Source organism: Chenopodium album, chromosome 17 (assembly GCF_948465745.1).
Source record: "Chenopodium album chromosome 17, dcCheAlbu1.1, whole genome shotgun sequence".
Taxonomy (NCBI): Eukaryota; Viridiplantae; Streptophyta; class Magnoliopsida; order Caryophyllales; family Amaranthaceae; genus Chenopodium; species Chenopodium album.
Genome location: NC_137850.1, coordinates 33,530,829 through 33,546,384, shown reverse-complemented (window position 1 = coordinate 33,546,384; position 15,556 = coordinate 33,530,829). Strand labels below are relative to the sequence as shown.

Here is a 15,556-nt window from a genome sequence, read left to right as displayed (position 1 = left end):
CGATGAATAATGAGGAAGTTATGGCCAAAATACTAAACTGGGCCCGGTTTGGTTCTTATATGCGGCCCAATGATCTAGAGGAGGGCCTATTATGGATTATCATTCCTAATGCAATTAGGATTGATTATAGTCTTCTAGAATCTTTTAGAAGGTTCTTTTGAATCCTAAAGGGATTAGGATTGATAATCATGTTTTATGAGTTTTATTTGGAGTAAAAGAAGTGTTTTAAATGAAATCACGATTTTACCCTTCGTACGGATTTTACGACTTGATTTTATCGAAAAATAGATTCCGCGTTGAAAACGTGTGGAAAACCTTCTGCATCGCCAAACGACAGTTTCGTCGCCTGGCGACGAGCTCTGTCGCTGGCGACAGAAGAGTGTTTTATTCCTTTTCGAACTCTGATTCGTTTCTATCGATTCCGGACTATTTTCTTATAAATAGGGTCCTTGGACCTCCATTTTTAATCATCAACTCTCAACAACAATCATCTCTCTCTATTCTCTCTCTAAAAGCTAGAAGCTTTCCTTCTCTCTCTATTCTTTTTCTAAACCTTCCCTTTTACAAACACAATTCCGCATTCATTAGTTCTAGACACACCTAGCCAAGTTCGAAGTTGCCTTTGCCCTAGACGTGAAAGGTTTGATATTTCTGGTTTGGTCCCAAATCTCTATTTCAATTATTTAATTTGATTGTATGTTAGTCAGAAAGCACACATGAATACGAGTAGAGTAAAGTAGAGGCCTATTATTAGGGCACGTTCTTTCTCTTTTAGATTGAATTTGTACCTTCATCCCCGAACACCAGTCATGGTTCCAGACCTATTGGAGTTAACGATCTCCTGGATCGTTAAGGAGTGTAACCTTCACCCTGTGAACGGTTTACAAGTTCCTAAAACTTGTTGGCGACTCTTTTACTCTAGCTTCCTTCCCTTTGGGCGCCACCATGCTTAAGTGTATGATCACAGTGGGGCTCAAGTGTGGGATAATGCTTGTAATATTCCCTACAATAATTAAATTAAATAGAGTTGATTTGGGGCCAAACCCTCAAACAGTTCTACCTTTCACGCCGTGGTTTAAGGATAGAAGCTCGGGTAAAGTACGGACTCCTGGGAGTGCTTAAGGGAGGTATTTTGGAAGAATAGGGTAAGCTAGTTTTTAGGCTGGAGCATAGAAGATAGAAGGGAGAGTTAATTCATGCCCCGAACTGTAGAAATGAGCTTCCTATTTATAGGGGAAATGAGTAGGGGATCACACGGAACCCTAGAAAGGATAAAAACCCTAATTTGGGGCACCGAGATGCCTACCGTGACTCGGCAATGGGTACTGTGACTGACAAGGGGAAAACTAGGTCATTGACTAATCCTCCCTAAGCCAAACAAAATTTATAATCATTTAACAAACCTAAATACAAGTATAGAGGTAAGTCAAGGGTCAAACCACTAGGAACGATTATGTTCAAGTGCTCTTAATGTGTGCCTAGGTCAAAGTTTAAGGGTAAAGAGGTAACACTAACAACTATCAAAATAAAGAACCAAACAAATAAAGCACTAGGGAATTGGGATCAACAAGTAATCATGACAATTGCAACAACTTGGGAACAACATGCAAATCAATGGTTGTGAAGACTAATGATAAGAGCAATAAATTGGAATCAAAAAGCTATCTCCTAATTGTTAGACTAGTGGTCTCTACAAATAATAAAACTAGGAGAATCACAATCCAAACCAATCAATAATTACAATTCCTAAATCAATGGTTCGTATCATTAGAAATCACAATGCAATCTAGCATAATTCTCAAGGCTTAATCAAATTACACACATGCACAATTTCCATTAATCACTTTAATCTCAACAATTAATCAACACAGTCCCCAAATTAAGCACAATCAATCAATTAATCAATCAATCATATAATTTTCACCCTATCCCTAGCCAAACAACTACTCAAGCATCCTAATCAACAAACAACTAAGGAAATCAAGAATCGACAATATATGAAGAACAATTACACTAATCAAAGATCAAACATCAAAATAAAATCAAACAAACATGAATTAACTAAACAAAGCAATAAAATGAGATAGAGTTAGAAATCCTCATTGATTGATTTGATGATCTTCAATACAATTGTCACCTTGAATCTTCAATCTCTCAAATCCCCAATGAAATTCCTCACTTTCTCTCTATAAATCTACTCCTAAACTAACCCTAAAACTAGAGAGAGAAACTCTCAACTAAGCTAAGAATATGAGGAATTTAATTATTCTTTCTATAACCCAAAAATGGGTATTTATATTTACAAGGTTAAAAGAAAATAAAAGAGAAAGGAAAAATGAAAGAAAAGAAAAGAAAAGGAAAATAATTAAAGAAAATTAAAAGAAAAAGAAAAATAATAAAATCTAACCCAAAACCCCCAAAACCGTGACCTCTTTCTTCGATTTTTGGCTGCTAAAAATAATGGGATTCAATCCCCTGCCACGCACCTCCTCAAACATCACCGGCGATCATCATACTTCAATCCACACCGTTCAACTCACCAAGAATCGTAATCATCAAATCACCACCGTTGATCTTCATAGGAAATCACTTGCGAGCCTTGAGATAAAAATTTACACAACCAGAAATGCGCGGCCGCGTAGTATGAGTTTGCGCCCGCGAACAATTGGGATCGAATTGAGCTTGTTAAGGTTCGAATGGTGGCAGCTCATGGTGGCTTTGATTGCCGTGGTGGTTGAAGTGAGGCAGGGCTGCTCGGGGTGCGTGAGGTGGTGGTTTTGTTGCGGGAGCAGGGGAAGTAATTGGTGTGGCTGCTAGGTGTTCGTGTGGTGGGGGAATAGATGGTCTGTTGCGGCTGGAGCAGGGGGCAGCAGCTATGTAGTGGTGGGCTGCTTTGTCGCTGCTTCATGGTTGTTCAGTTTGCTGTTGCGGGAAGTAACAGCTTGCGGGGGTGAAATTGGTGGCAGGTTTGGTGCGTAGGGGGAGCAGGGGAGGTGCGTGACAGGGGAGGAGTTGCGTGAGTGGTGAGGTTGTTGGTGGGCACGAGCATCAACCTCATAACAAGCTCATGATGCCCACTAAAGCATGCAGTTCCAAAACGCTTCCACAATGGGGTTCAACACCACCCGGCTTGAGAGCGCGACTTTGCGAGCGCAAGGAGTTGAACTTAGAACATCCACCTACAAAACACAATTGAAACCGAGGAGAAAATGAAGTGAAATGAACTTAAATTTAACAAACAAAATTAAAAGAAAAGAAAGAAATCATCATAAAAAGAAAAGAAAATAAAGGAAAGAAATTGAAATGGAAATGAAAATAAAATAAAATAAACTAAAATAAAATAAAAACTAAATCTATAAAATCTATAATAAAGGAAAAGCAACTAAAACAACGAAAAGAGAAAAAATAAAGGAGAAAACACTAAAAAAGCCATAAAAACACAAAATAAGAGAGAAAAGGGAAAATAAAGAGAAAATGCATAAAACTAAGCATTTATTATGAAAGAAAGCTACGAAAAGAAGGTAAAAACAACCTAAATACTCATCAAATGGGTGTCAATTATGACACCCATCAGTGACACGGCAGATCCTACCGTGGCGCGGTAAATAAATTCGCCCCAAATACGCGAAAAATAATAAAACGCGTAAGTCTGGTACACGGAGAAAACACGGAAGATTCCCGTGTCACGGTATGTGTACCGTGACATGGTAGAGGATGCCGTGATGCGGAAATTCCCATCATGGCACGGTAAATGCCACCGTATCATGGTTAATAATTTTCTTAAAATTGCGTCCAAATTCATTTTTAACCTAATTAAGCTCGGTATTTTTAAGTGTCGTTTCATAATTTCGGGTTATTTAGGTTTATTATTCATTAATTAGGCTCAATTAATAAATAATACAAATGAATAAAAGGGCTTGGGCCAAAATACAAATTGGACTATGCTTTGACTAAACATTTGGGCTGATCCATTGACTATTTTGTGAACCGAATTTGATTGAACATGGGTTTTAAGCACTTCCGGCATTAAATATTCGACCCGACCAACAATGGCGGTGAAAGGTTGTTCATCATCAGGTTTGGTTTTGGGGATACATTTTTAGGTGTCTACAGAAGCCCCCGCTTTGACTGAGTTTGTAGAAACGTCAATTTCGAAAACGATAGTCAAAGTAGTCGATAGGGACAGAGAATGATTTAAGACGTTCTGCGATCCTAAATCACTCTGTATACACCGATACCTGCAGAAAAATGTTAGTTCCACAAATAAAAGAGTAAAGGGATAGAATGCGTATCTAACACCAGTGTATCGGTGACGAATATGCTCGATAGTATTTGACACCAATGTATCGGTGACAAATGAGTTGGTAGTTTTCTGTGATTGAAGAAATCCATCGGATGAAGGTTTTTGTGACACTTTCCATGCTTGAGGAAAGTCGATAGATGATATAATCGCTGACTTCTTCGCCTGGAGAGGTGGCAAATACCGACAATTTTCCATGCCTGAGGAAACACTTGTCTAATGATAAGATTGCAAGTCTCTGTGTATCGAGAACCTTGCGCTATGAATCGTCTTCACTTGGGAGATGATCACTAAATTGATGATGGTTCGATTGTCGCCGAACGTGGGCCGTCGATGGTTCGATTGTCCCCGAACGTGGGCCGTAGATGGTTCGATTGTCCCCGAACGTGGGCTGTAGAGGGTTTGCTTGTCCTCGAACGTGGGCAATAGATGATTAGACCTTCAAGCCGACTATCCGACTATATTAGGTGCTTAAAATATGACCTTGATGCCTGCTAGGGGTAAAATGGTAATTTTGGTACCATTTAAATATCAGTTAGAATTTCTTGCGAGTTTTTTCGGTGGAAAAATAACTGTCACAAAGTTGTGGAGATTTATTCAAACTGGTCAAATAGAAGCTTTGGAATATTCGCTGAACAAGTCCCTGCGGTGTGCAAGTCATGCGCATACACCGTGCCACGTGGGAAATTCCCATGACATGGCGTATTTTGCTATCACACGTGGAATTGCACCCTGACACGGCACGTGTTACCGTGACGCGACATGGTGTACCATGTCATGGTGCTTTTGTGCTGCTTTTAAATTCGAAAAATCGCAGCTTCTTCTTCCTTATTTCATTTTTGCTGCTGCTGCTTGAGTTTATTGCTACTGCCGCCAACACTTTTGAGATTTACTCACTCGATTCTCCATCAAATTCACTCAAATTTCTTGCTAGCTTCCTCATTTTCGAATCTCTACAAGGATCTATGTAAGTTTCCTTGCCTTTTATCTCAAATTTTGTTGTAAATGAGCCATTTTCGCATGAAACCCTTAAAAATTCAAATTGGGGGTTTTTGATTTTGAGCTTTTATGTCGAAATTCTTGCCATGAATTAGCTTGCATATGAATGTACGTTGGTTTGTGAGCAATTTGAGACCAAGTTTGCGTGATTTGGTGAATAAATGAGCAAATCACCATTTTTGGTACTACTTTGTGCGTGAATGATGTTCTTGTTGTTCCTTGTTGTTTCTTGCACTTGAAATGATGATATAATTGTTGTAGATCTTTGAAAAACATGCTATGATGTGCCAATCTATTGTTTTTGTGCAATTTCGAACATGCTCTATTTTTGTGTACGTATTACATTGTCATGGAGAACATAATATCATGTGACAGGAGAACTGTAGTATTAGTTTGTCATGAAGAAACTAAGTGCTAGGAATTATTTTGTTATTTTGCTAATTTTTAGACTTGAGGTAAAAATTTAGGTATAATAGAAAATGCAACTTGAACTAGCAGCTAAGCTGTTTTTGAATAAATAACTAAATAACTTAGGAAATGATGCTAAGTATTTAGATTTTTTTTATCTTTTTTGAACATAATAGCATGCCTAGACAACGAGATCGAGATATCACTACTCGTGGCCGACGTCAGGCCTTAAGAGAGGAAACTCCTTCGGTCCTTGAGGATGAGGCTGAGGTTTCGGAGCCCGAGCGCCGACCTTATACGAGCAAGGGCAGGTGGACCCCACCTTCGTGGACACCAGACGAGTTAGTTTTTTGTCGTGAGAACCATGTTTCTCACCGTCCACTTGCCAAATTAGTTGATGGTATACTTCGCCATCATGGTTCTGGAGCTGGAGATACGATTCCCCGGCTATACGGGCTCATCACGGCGGATCCAGATACCATCGCTTTGTGGGAGTCTACAGGCTTAGGTAACTTCTATGCATCGATCGTAGGATTTCGTAGCCCTCAAGGCTGTGGTTCGACCGTCGTTTGAGCCTTGTTGGAGTATTTTTGGGATATAACCAACACTTTTCACTTTTCTTGGGGGGAGATGATGGTGACCCCTCTTGACTTCAGCATGATCAACAGTTTGCGTTTTACCGCTCAGCCCGTCGAGCAGATACCTGACCTTACTTGGGGGTTGAGTCAGGTAGTAGAGTTGTTGGGTCCTATTATTCACCATATCAGGACTCAACCAGTGCCTTGGGGTGGTCCCCGGAGTGGATGGTCGGAGCTGGCATCAGTTCTTGCTCATGCTTTTGATATTGCTGAGACAACACCCGAGCAGCAGGTACGAATCTTCATCTTGATCCTCATTTCCGGGACTCTTTCTCATGATAGGAGTTCTCGTGCGCTTCTCTGCTACTTGTCGTCTTTGACTAGGATTGGTGAGATTGGCACCTTTAGCTGGGCTAGTTTGGGGTATGCTAATCTACTTTCGTTGCTGCGGCATGGTAGTCGACAGTTAAACGATCAGTCCCCTGTCTCCGTCTACGGTCTTTGGAGGGTTGTAGAAGTGACGATTCTTTTTTTATTCGTGCTTTGTTCTTATTCCTTTGGCTCGTGCACTTATAGATTATTCTTGTTGCAGCTTTGGTTTTATGAGTACTTTCCAGGACTAGCCCCTCGGCAACGTCGGGGAGCTGTCCACGACTTTCCTATTGGCGCCAGCTGACGTGACCGGGGTGAGTCTCGGGTGGAGTCAGTACCGAGTCTGCGGGGATTGCTGCGTCGAGGGCACCACCACTATTGGCGTAAAAATGGACTTTTCGGTGTATTTTTCTCATTATGATGTTGCCTTGCGGTTTTCATTATATTTTTTTTTTTATCATTTTCTGATTCCGGTCGAGATTCGATATCAACCTTGGGCTAGCCTGACCGAGCTTCCAGAGACTTTGGAGCTCTCGACGTGTCGTACCGTATTCTGTGGTACATCGCGTCTTGTCTGGTATCTCGGTGAGTGTGTGGTCCGTCAGCATAGCGCTGACCATTTTGTAGTGCCATTGCCTCCGCCGGAGTCGATGTTGCACTCGGCTAGGTCGGTGTCTCTTGTGAGCGGAGGGGAGCGATATCAGTTTTCTTGGCGAGAGCTCGTGCGCATCGATGCTGATTATTCTCAGGACCTGCTTCCTTACATGGCCCCTCCACCGCGTCTTCTTGAGGTTTAACTTTTGAGAATGCTTTTTTTTTTTTATTATTATGGTCCCTGTTTTAACTGTCGAATAACTTGATTATTCAATCATGTTTTTAGACGACTGCTCGTTGTAGGGGGAGGATTGAGATCCCGTCCCAGTCTGTCCGTTACCGGAGGCCGATCGGTATCGTCGAGGAGCATGTCGACGATGCGCAAGAGGGTTTTAGATAGGCGCAAGAGTCTCTTCCTGATGAGTTTGATCCGGTAAGCTTCTTGACACATCTTTTATTCTTATTATTATTGCATGTTACTGACTTTTGTTTCAGGTTACACACTCGGATATGATGGGCATGATGAAGCTGGTTGACGCTCTAAAGTACTGCATCATCAAGCTGAGACGTGGTGCGAGTTGTCAGAGTGGTTCAGACGATGTGCGTGAGGTATGTCCACCTGTTTTTCTCATGTTTGCCTGTTGTTTTATCTTACACCACTGATATCTTTTCATTTTGTGTCTTTCAGGAGCGACGGAGGCGACGGAGGTCTCCCTCGCACTCGAGGCATAGAGGCTCGGGCGAGGGGTAGCCTAGTCATCGCAGACGATCCCCTGAGATTCGTCAGCATTCTCAGACTCGGTGGCAGCATCCTCCATTCTCTCAGTCGTCTCAGACTTAGTGGCAGCAGCCTCAATTCTCTCAGCCATCTCAGACTTAGTGGCAGCAGCCTCAATCCTCTCAGCCATTTTAGTATATTCAGGCCCAGTGGCCGCAGCCTCCACCTTCTCAGCCATCTCAGCCTCAGTATTCTGCTGCCACTAGGCTGATCATTACTCCTGTAGATCAGGGCCTACATCGCGTTCCTATGCTTGGGACTATGCCTCCACCAACGGTGCCCACGTCTTGGAGTCAGCTGTAGACACCAAATTTTGATCTTACTTTTGTAATTATCACTATTAATTATCTTTTATTATTATAGTTATCGTTTTTTGCAAATAATAATTATTATTTTGCTAAATATATTTTATAAACTTAATGACGTTTGTTTTATTATTTAAAAAGAAGAAAACAAGTAATAATAATGATTTTTATTTATAATTTCCAAAATACATGTTACATTTTGTACTTCTAAACTACTAAATTACAAAATATAGAAGTACAGCTAACACTACATATATTTTTACCCTACTCCACCGAAGTAATTTTCGGGCTTTACTTGTGGATTAAAAAGTAAATTAATACAGTCATTAGGAGGACCACTAGCCCCACAATGTACATGAAGTACACCCTTATCATCCTCATGTCTTCCTCAAAGGTGAAGACAGGCTGATCTTCCTGGTTTTCTCGAAACATGGTGGCCGAGTTTTAATGGTGTTTGTTTTTATTGTTTGGTTTTTTCGGGTAAGGAGGAAGATGGAAGAAGATAAGAATTAAGTGGTGAGTGGAGATTTTGGATAAGGGTAATTTCTTTTTATAATAAAAAGTAAGTATTTTAGACCGTATTTTTATACGTATATGTATAATAACCGTATAGTATAAAGTACAATATTTTTTGTCTCGCTAGGGGGATATGTCATTTTCTTTATAAACAAGCATTGTTTACTCCTTTAGAGTATAATAAGTATATCGTATGTTCACTTAGACTGTTAGATGATGAGTGACATTTATGCCACTTTTCCATCCTTTTTCTCTAAGGATTCTCCCCTCATTTGCACTTGTTTGAGCCTTTTTAAGCCTTTTTACCTTAGTTTTGCCTTCTCCTTTCCTTTCTCGTGTTTCCTTTCCTTTTTCCCCTTTTTGTTGGTTTTTCTAGTGTTTCTTTGTTGTTTTGTAGGTTTTCGGCCTGTTTGGATGAACCTTTGGATGCATGACGAGCTATAGAAAGAAAATATGATGCTCAAGGATGGCACAATGGCAATGGAGAAGCCGCGGGCGCGGAGTCAGAGGCCGCGGGCGCGACTGTTCAAGCTTGAAGATGCCTTAACTTCCGGGAGATGCTGCGCCGCACCCCAGAAGAGGGCTCTCCTCACTGGCCCGCAGGCGCGGCACCTGGAGCCACGGGCGCGGCTTCTCGAGGCCACGGCCTTTCCTCAGCAGGAGAGGCCTCTCCTTTCTTCAGCCGCGAGCGCGGGCATAGGGGCCGCGGGCGCGGGTTGCTGGGTTAAGCAACTCCGTACCCACATTGGAGAGGGCGCGGCTGATGGCTAGAGGGCTCTCCTTGGTGTTTTATTTCCGTCTTTTATGATGCATATAAATAGTTCCCTCATTCAAGTTTTTAATCATCTTTTATCTTATGAACTATTAGCCCTAATCTTAGAGAGAGAAAGTGGATTATGACTCAAGTTTCCTTTATTGTATTCAACTTTGATCAAGTTTAATCTTCAATCTAGCAACCTTTCAAACTTTCCTCTTTCATTAATCTCCTCTTTAGTAATCTCTTATCCTTTCTCTTTATTTTATCTATTTGCCTCTTAGTTGCTTACTTCTATTAATCTATTATTTCATCTAGTTATTACTATTTTTATTGTTCTTAATCATGTTTTGTTTTGTGTTTCTTGAGTTTATTCCTAATCTTGCTATTATGTTTATTCTCCCTTCTCTAGGCTAATTTCTTAGCTAGGGGAAGGGGGTGGAAAATATGTGTTGAATATTGGATGAATGATGATGGTTGGATTGAATACATGCCTTATTTTGATGGAAGATATGATTTTTGATAGCTTGAGATTATTGTTGCACTTTATTTGATTGCTCTCTAGTTTAAATGCATGAAAATGATCTAGATTAAGATCACCTCTATTTTAATGATTGCATGAGAATGAGTTGTTAAAGTGGAGCTTTATGGATTGTGCTTCTTTATTCTCTTGTTTTGCTTGTAACTAATAGGATGCATGAGAATGATCCAATTTAGTATAGACCTCTTCCATTGATTTGCCTCAATGATTGCATGAGAATGAATTGTTTAGGTAGAATCTTGTGTTCTTTGGCATGTTCTTCATGATAACTATCATTGTTCCCCTATTTCTAATCATGTTTGACACCCTCGTTTCCCTAGCGTTGTTTTCTCTTGAGTTTATTCATCTCTATCTTTGCTTATTTGTAGTCTTAGTGCTTAATCCAAGAAAATCAACAAAAACATTTCCCTTCTTACTCTTGCATAGTGATTTTTATGTTGAACGAGTGTGCTTCCTTAGTGGTTCGACCCTTTACGTACCCCTATACTTGTATTAGGCTAGTCTAGGATTATAAATGAATAATTTGATTAGGGTAGTAGCTTAACGACCTATCTTATCATTCCGATCAAATTTTGGCGCCATTGCCGGGGAAGCGGCTTGTTTAGTGTCTATTTTTGCTTTTGTTAGAGTAATTCTAATTGCTTTTCTTTTTGTTTTGTTTATTCTATCATACTTGTCATTGCTAATTGTTTGCTTAGCTTTGGTGAATGCTTAGAAGATCTCAAGGACCACCCACACATCAAATTGACCAAGAGATCAACCGAACTCTAAGGCAAGTCCGTAGGCTTTTTCAAGAAGAAGGAAGAGGTCTTGGTGCTATAGTTGATAGTGGGAGTGATTCTTACTCTTCAAGTTCGCAAAGTGAGTCAATGGCGGGACAAGAAGACGATGTGTTGTTTCGTGAGTTCGGAAATCCGGAGGATTATGAGCTCACGGGGGGAGGGGGGGGATTTTGCTACCCGTCATGGAAACCAATTTCACAATTCATCCCCAATATACTAGAATGGTCCAATCGGAACAATTTTCAGGTTCTCCAGAGCACCTTGATAGATTCCTTGAGCTATGTGCCATGATACAAACCAATCAAGTTTCTCAAGAGTACATCCGAATGCATCTATTTCGACAATCTCTTTCGGGTAGAGCAAAGAAGTGGTTGAAGCAAGTGAAGCCTAACTCCCTCACGACATGGAGGGAGGTAGTCAAGGCATTCTTGAAGAGGTTCATTTCCGAGGAAAAGACCGCCGAAATGAGAAGAAAAATTGTATCATTTGAACAAGAAACGGATGAGAGTCTTAGTGAAGATTGGGAGAGGTTCAAAGAGTTGGTACAAGCGTGTCCTCACCATGAATACAATCAAAGTTTGCTCATGAGGTTTTTCTATGATGGATTGGAGCCTATGTCTAGAGCTAACTTGGATGCGGGGGCGGGTGGACAATTGATCAAGATCCCCCAAAATCAAGTGGAAGCAACAATCGAGGAGGTAGCAAAGAATTACTCTTGGGGTGGTAGAAGAAGGAATGCACCAAAGAAGGGTGGAATTTATGAATTGGAGAAGGTTGATCAATTACAACATCAAATTGATCAACTCACAAAAGGGCTTTCCAAGTTGAACACGAGTGTAAATGCAAGTTCAAGTGGTGGAGCAAGCTCCTCTTAAGTTAACTCTTTCTCTTGTCAAAATTGTGGAGGAACGAACCATGATACATCCTATTGTGGAGGCTTGAGCCCCGAGCATGTAGCGGCATACAACACAAGGCAAGATGGTTTTAGAGGAGGCAGCGGTGGAGTAGCTTGGAGACAACCACCACCCGGGTTTACATCTCAACCTCAACAATGGAGCCAACAAGCTCAACCTTCTTACAATTCCAACCCCCAATACCAAAATCCACCTCCATCTCAAAACCAAAACCCAAGAGGGAGCTACCCAAGGAACAACCTACAACAACCAACACCAATACAACAATCAAGCCCAAGTGCCTCAAAGAAATCAAGAACAAGCACCTCAAGCGGAGCCAACACCAACTCAACTCCTTCAAGCCATGCATTCACAAATGCAAACCTTTGGGCAACAAATGAAAGAAATAAGAGCTCACAACAAGATGGTTGATTCACAACTAGCTCAATTGGCCGAGAGAACTCCTTTCAATTCTCCATCTACTCTACCCGGACAACCACAACCTAACCCTTCTCATAACCAAAAACCGATACATGCAAGGCAATCACATTGAGGTTGGGAACTTCTTATGACGGTCCAAATGAGGGGGATAGTGAGGAAAAGAAGGAAGGAGAAGAGAGTGTGAATGAAGACAAGAGAGGTGAGAAGGAAAAGGTTGACGAGGTAGAAGGAAGTTTGGAGAAGAAGAAGCTTGACAATGAGAAGACAACTTCAATTCCTAGTGAGACTAGGAACCTTGATGGACCGGTTCCTTTTCCAAGTAGACTTGCGGAGAGGAAATTGAATGACAAGTTTGCAAAGTTCCTTAGTGTGATGAATTTGCACATCAATCTCCCTTTTATTGAAGTTGTGACACAAATTCCATCCTACTTCAAGTTCCTCAAGGACATTCTCACCAACAAAAGGAAGCTCAATGATGAGCTTATCACCCTTCCACATCAAGTGAGTGCTCTTGTCCAACATAAGATGCCCAAGAAGGAAAAGACCCGGGGAGTTTCACTTTGCCGGTGAAAATTGGGAACATGGAAGCTAGGGGTGCATTGGCCGATCTTGGAGCAAGTGTTAGTCTAATCCCTCTATCCATTTCTCAAAAGATCAATATTGAGATGATCCCTACAAGGAAGACAATTCAATTAGCCGACCGGTCGGTAAAATTGCCTTGTGGAGAACTTGAGGATGTTCCAATTCAAGTGGGACACATCTATGTGCCTTGTGACTTTGTAGTGATGGACATGGAGGAGGATGTGGACACTCCCTTGATCTTGGGTCGTGAAGCTCTTAAAAATTTGGGGGCAGTCATAAATTGCAAGAATAACACCATCACATGTGAAGTGGCCGATGAGAAGATAGTTTTCAAATTTTCTAAGTTGTTCAAGACTCCCATGGTTGAAAAGTGCTATAGGGTTGACGTTGTGTATGAGGAGTTGGACCGCTTAGGGAGAGTCATGATGAAGCCTCAAGATCCAATGGTGGAAGCTCTTACATGCAAAGAGGAGTTCCACTCTCAAGAGGCCAAAGAATTTGTCATGGCAATGGAGGAATCCTCAAAAGAGGAAGTTGAACAACAAGGCGAGATTGAGCTTGAATCAAGGGAGGAGAAATTGGAGGAGAGTTCTAAGCCTCCTCCTAAGGTAGAACTCAAGCCCCTTCCCCTTTCTTTGAAATATGCTTATCTTGATAAAGAGGAAAAATACCCCATTATTGTCAATGCTACCCTTGATGGACTTGATTTGGAAAAATTGCTTGATGTTTTGAGAAAATATAAAGATGTGATAGGGTATAGTATTGATGATATCAAGGGTATTATCCCTTCTTTATGTATGCATCGTATTCATCTTGAAGATGATCATTCCACCTCCATTGAACCTCAAAGGAGGTTGAACCCCAACCTCTAAGAGGTTGTCAAGAAAGAAATTTTGAAACTACGTGAGGCGGGCATCATCTATGCTATCTCCAATAGCAAGTGGGTTAGCCCGATTCATGTAGTCCCAAAAAAGGGTGGAATGACCATAATCAAGGATGAATGGGGAGAGGAAATCTCCACCCGGACGGTGACCGGGTGGAGAATGTGTATTGATTATAGGAGATTGAACAAAAATACAAAGAAAGATCATTTTCTTCTCCCTTTCATAGACCAAATGCTTGAAAGACTTTCTCACCATGCTTTCTTTTGTTTCTTGGATGGGTACTCCGGATTTTTCCAAATCCCTATCCATCCAAGTGATCAAGAGAAAACTACTTTCACAAGTCCATATGGGACATTTGCATACCAAAGAATGCCATTCGGATTATGCAATGCTCTCTCTACTTTTCAAAGATGCATGACCTCCATTTTCTCCGAAATGCTTGAAAAAGAAATTGAAATTTTCATGGACGATTTTAGTGTTGGTGGCTCGTCTTTTGACACTTGTCTTTTTAACCTTGAAAAAGTTTTGAAAAGGTGTCAAGAGACGAGTTTGGCTTTAAATTGGGAAAAGTGCCATTTTATGGTCGAGGAGGGCATTGTCCTCGACCATAAGGTTTCAAAAAATGGCATTGAAGTTGATCCGGCCAAAGTTTCGGTGATTGAGAAGTTGTCCCCTCCTACTTCTATCACGGGAGTATGAGCTTTTCTAGGGCATGCCGGTTTCTACCGGAGGTTTATCAAAGATTTTTCATCAATCGCCAAACCTTTGACCGAATTACTCAAAAAGGATGTTGTTTTTAGCTTCAATGAGGTTTGCCTTGAGGCATTTCATAAGCTCAAGGAAGCTCTCATTTCTTCTCCCGTTGTGCAAGCTCCGGATTGGAGCTTGCCTTTTGAGCTAATGTGCGATGCTAGTGATTTTGCAGTAGGTGCCGTTCTTGGTCAAAAGAAAGAAGGAAAATCATGTGTCATCTACTATGCAAGTAGGACTCTCGATGAGGCTCAAAAGAATTATACAACAACGGAGAAAGAGATGCTAGCGGTGGTGTTTGCATTTGATAAGTTTCGGTCCTATCTTATATGCTCTAAGGTTATTGTGTACACGGATCACATCGCGGTGCGATATCTCATGACCAAGAAAGAAGCAAAGCCTCGCTTGATCCGTTGGGTTCTCTCTCTCCAAGACTTTCACATGGAAATGAGGGACAAAAAGGGAGCGGAGAACTATGTTGTAGATCATTTGTCTAGGCTACCTTTTGAGAACAAGGAGGATGTACCAATTAATGATGAGATAGGATTCGAGACTCTCATGGCTATGGTGTCAACTTCTAGCCCTTGGTATGCGGATATAGCCAATTATCTTGCTTGTGGAGTCGTTCCCCCAGAGTTTTCTTCTCAACAAAAGAAGAGGTTTTTCAAGGAAGTGAGGAGGTACTTTTGGAATGACCCATACTTATTCAAGCAATGTGGAGATGGCCTTTTTCGGAAGTGTGTTCCAGATCATGAAATTGAAGGTGTTCTTGAGCATTGCCACTCACTACCATGTGGAGGACATGGTGGTGTTGACAAAACAGTGGCAAAAATCTCTCAATCTTTATTGTGGTGGCCGACAATGCATAGAGACGCCCACAAATTCGTTGGCAATGTGATAGATGTTAAAGAAGCGGCGACATTACCAAGAGGGACGAAATGCCCCAAAAAAGTGTTTTAGAAGTTGAACCCTTTGATGTTTGGGGGGTGGATTTTATGGGGCCTTTCGTTTGTTCATGTGGGAACCTATATATCTTGGTAGTGGTTGATTATGTGACAAAATGGATTGAAGCTATACCC

General features: G+C 41.2%; 1 non-coding gene across 1 annotated transcript; it reads right to left on the bottom strand.

Annotated features, from left to right (window-relative positions):
- Positions 1-11,388: 11,388 nt before the first annotated feature.
- LOC145590351 (small nucleolar RNA R71) lies at positions 11,389-11,495 on the bottom strand. The gene has a single exon (XR_014101973.1). It is a non-coding gene; the product is annotated as a small nucleolar RNA R71 (small nucleolar RNA).
- Between the last annotated feature and the right edge of the window lie 4,061 nt (positions 11,496-15,556).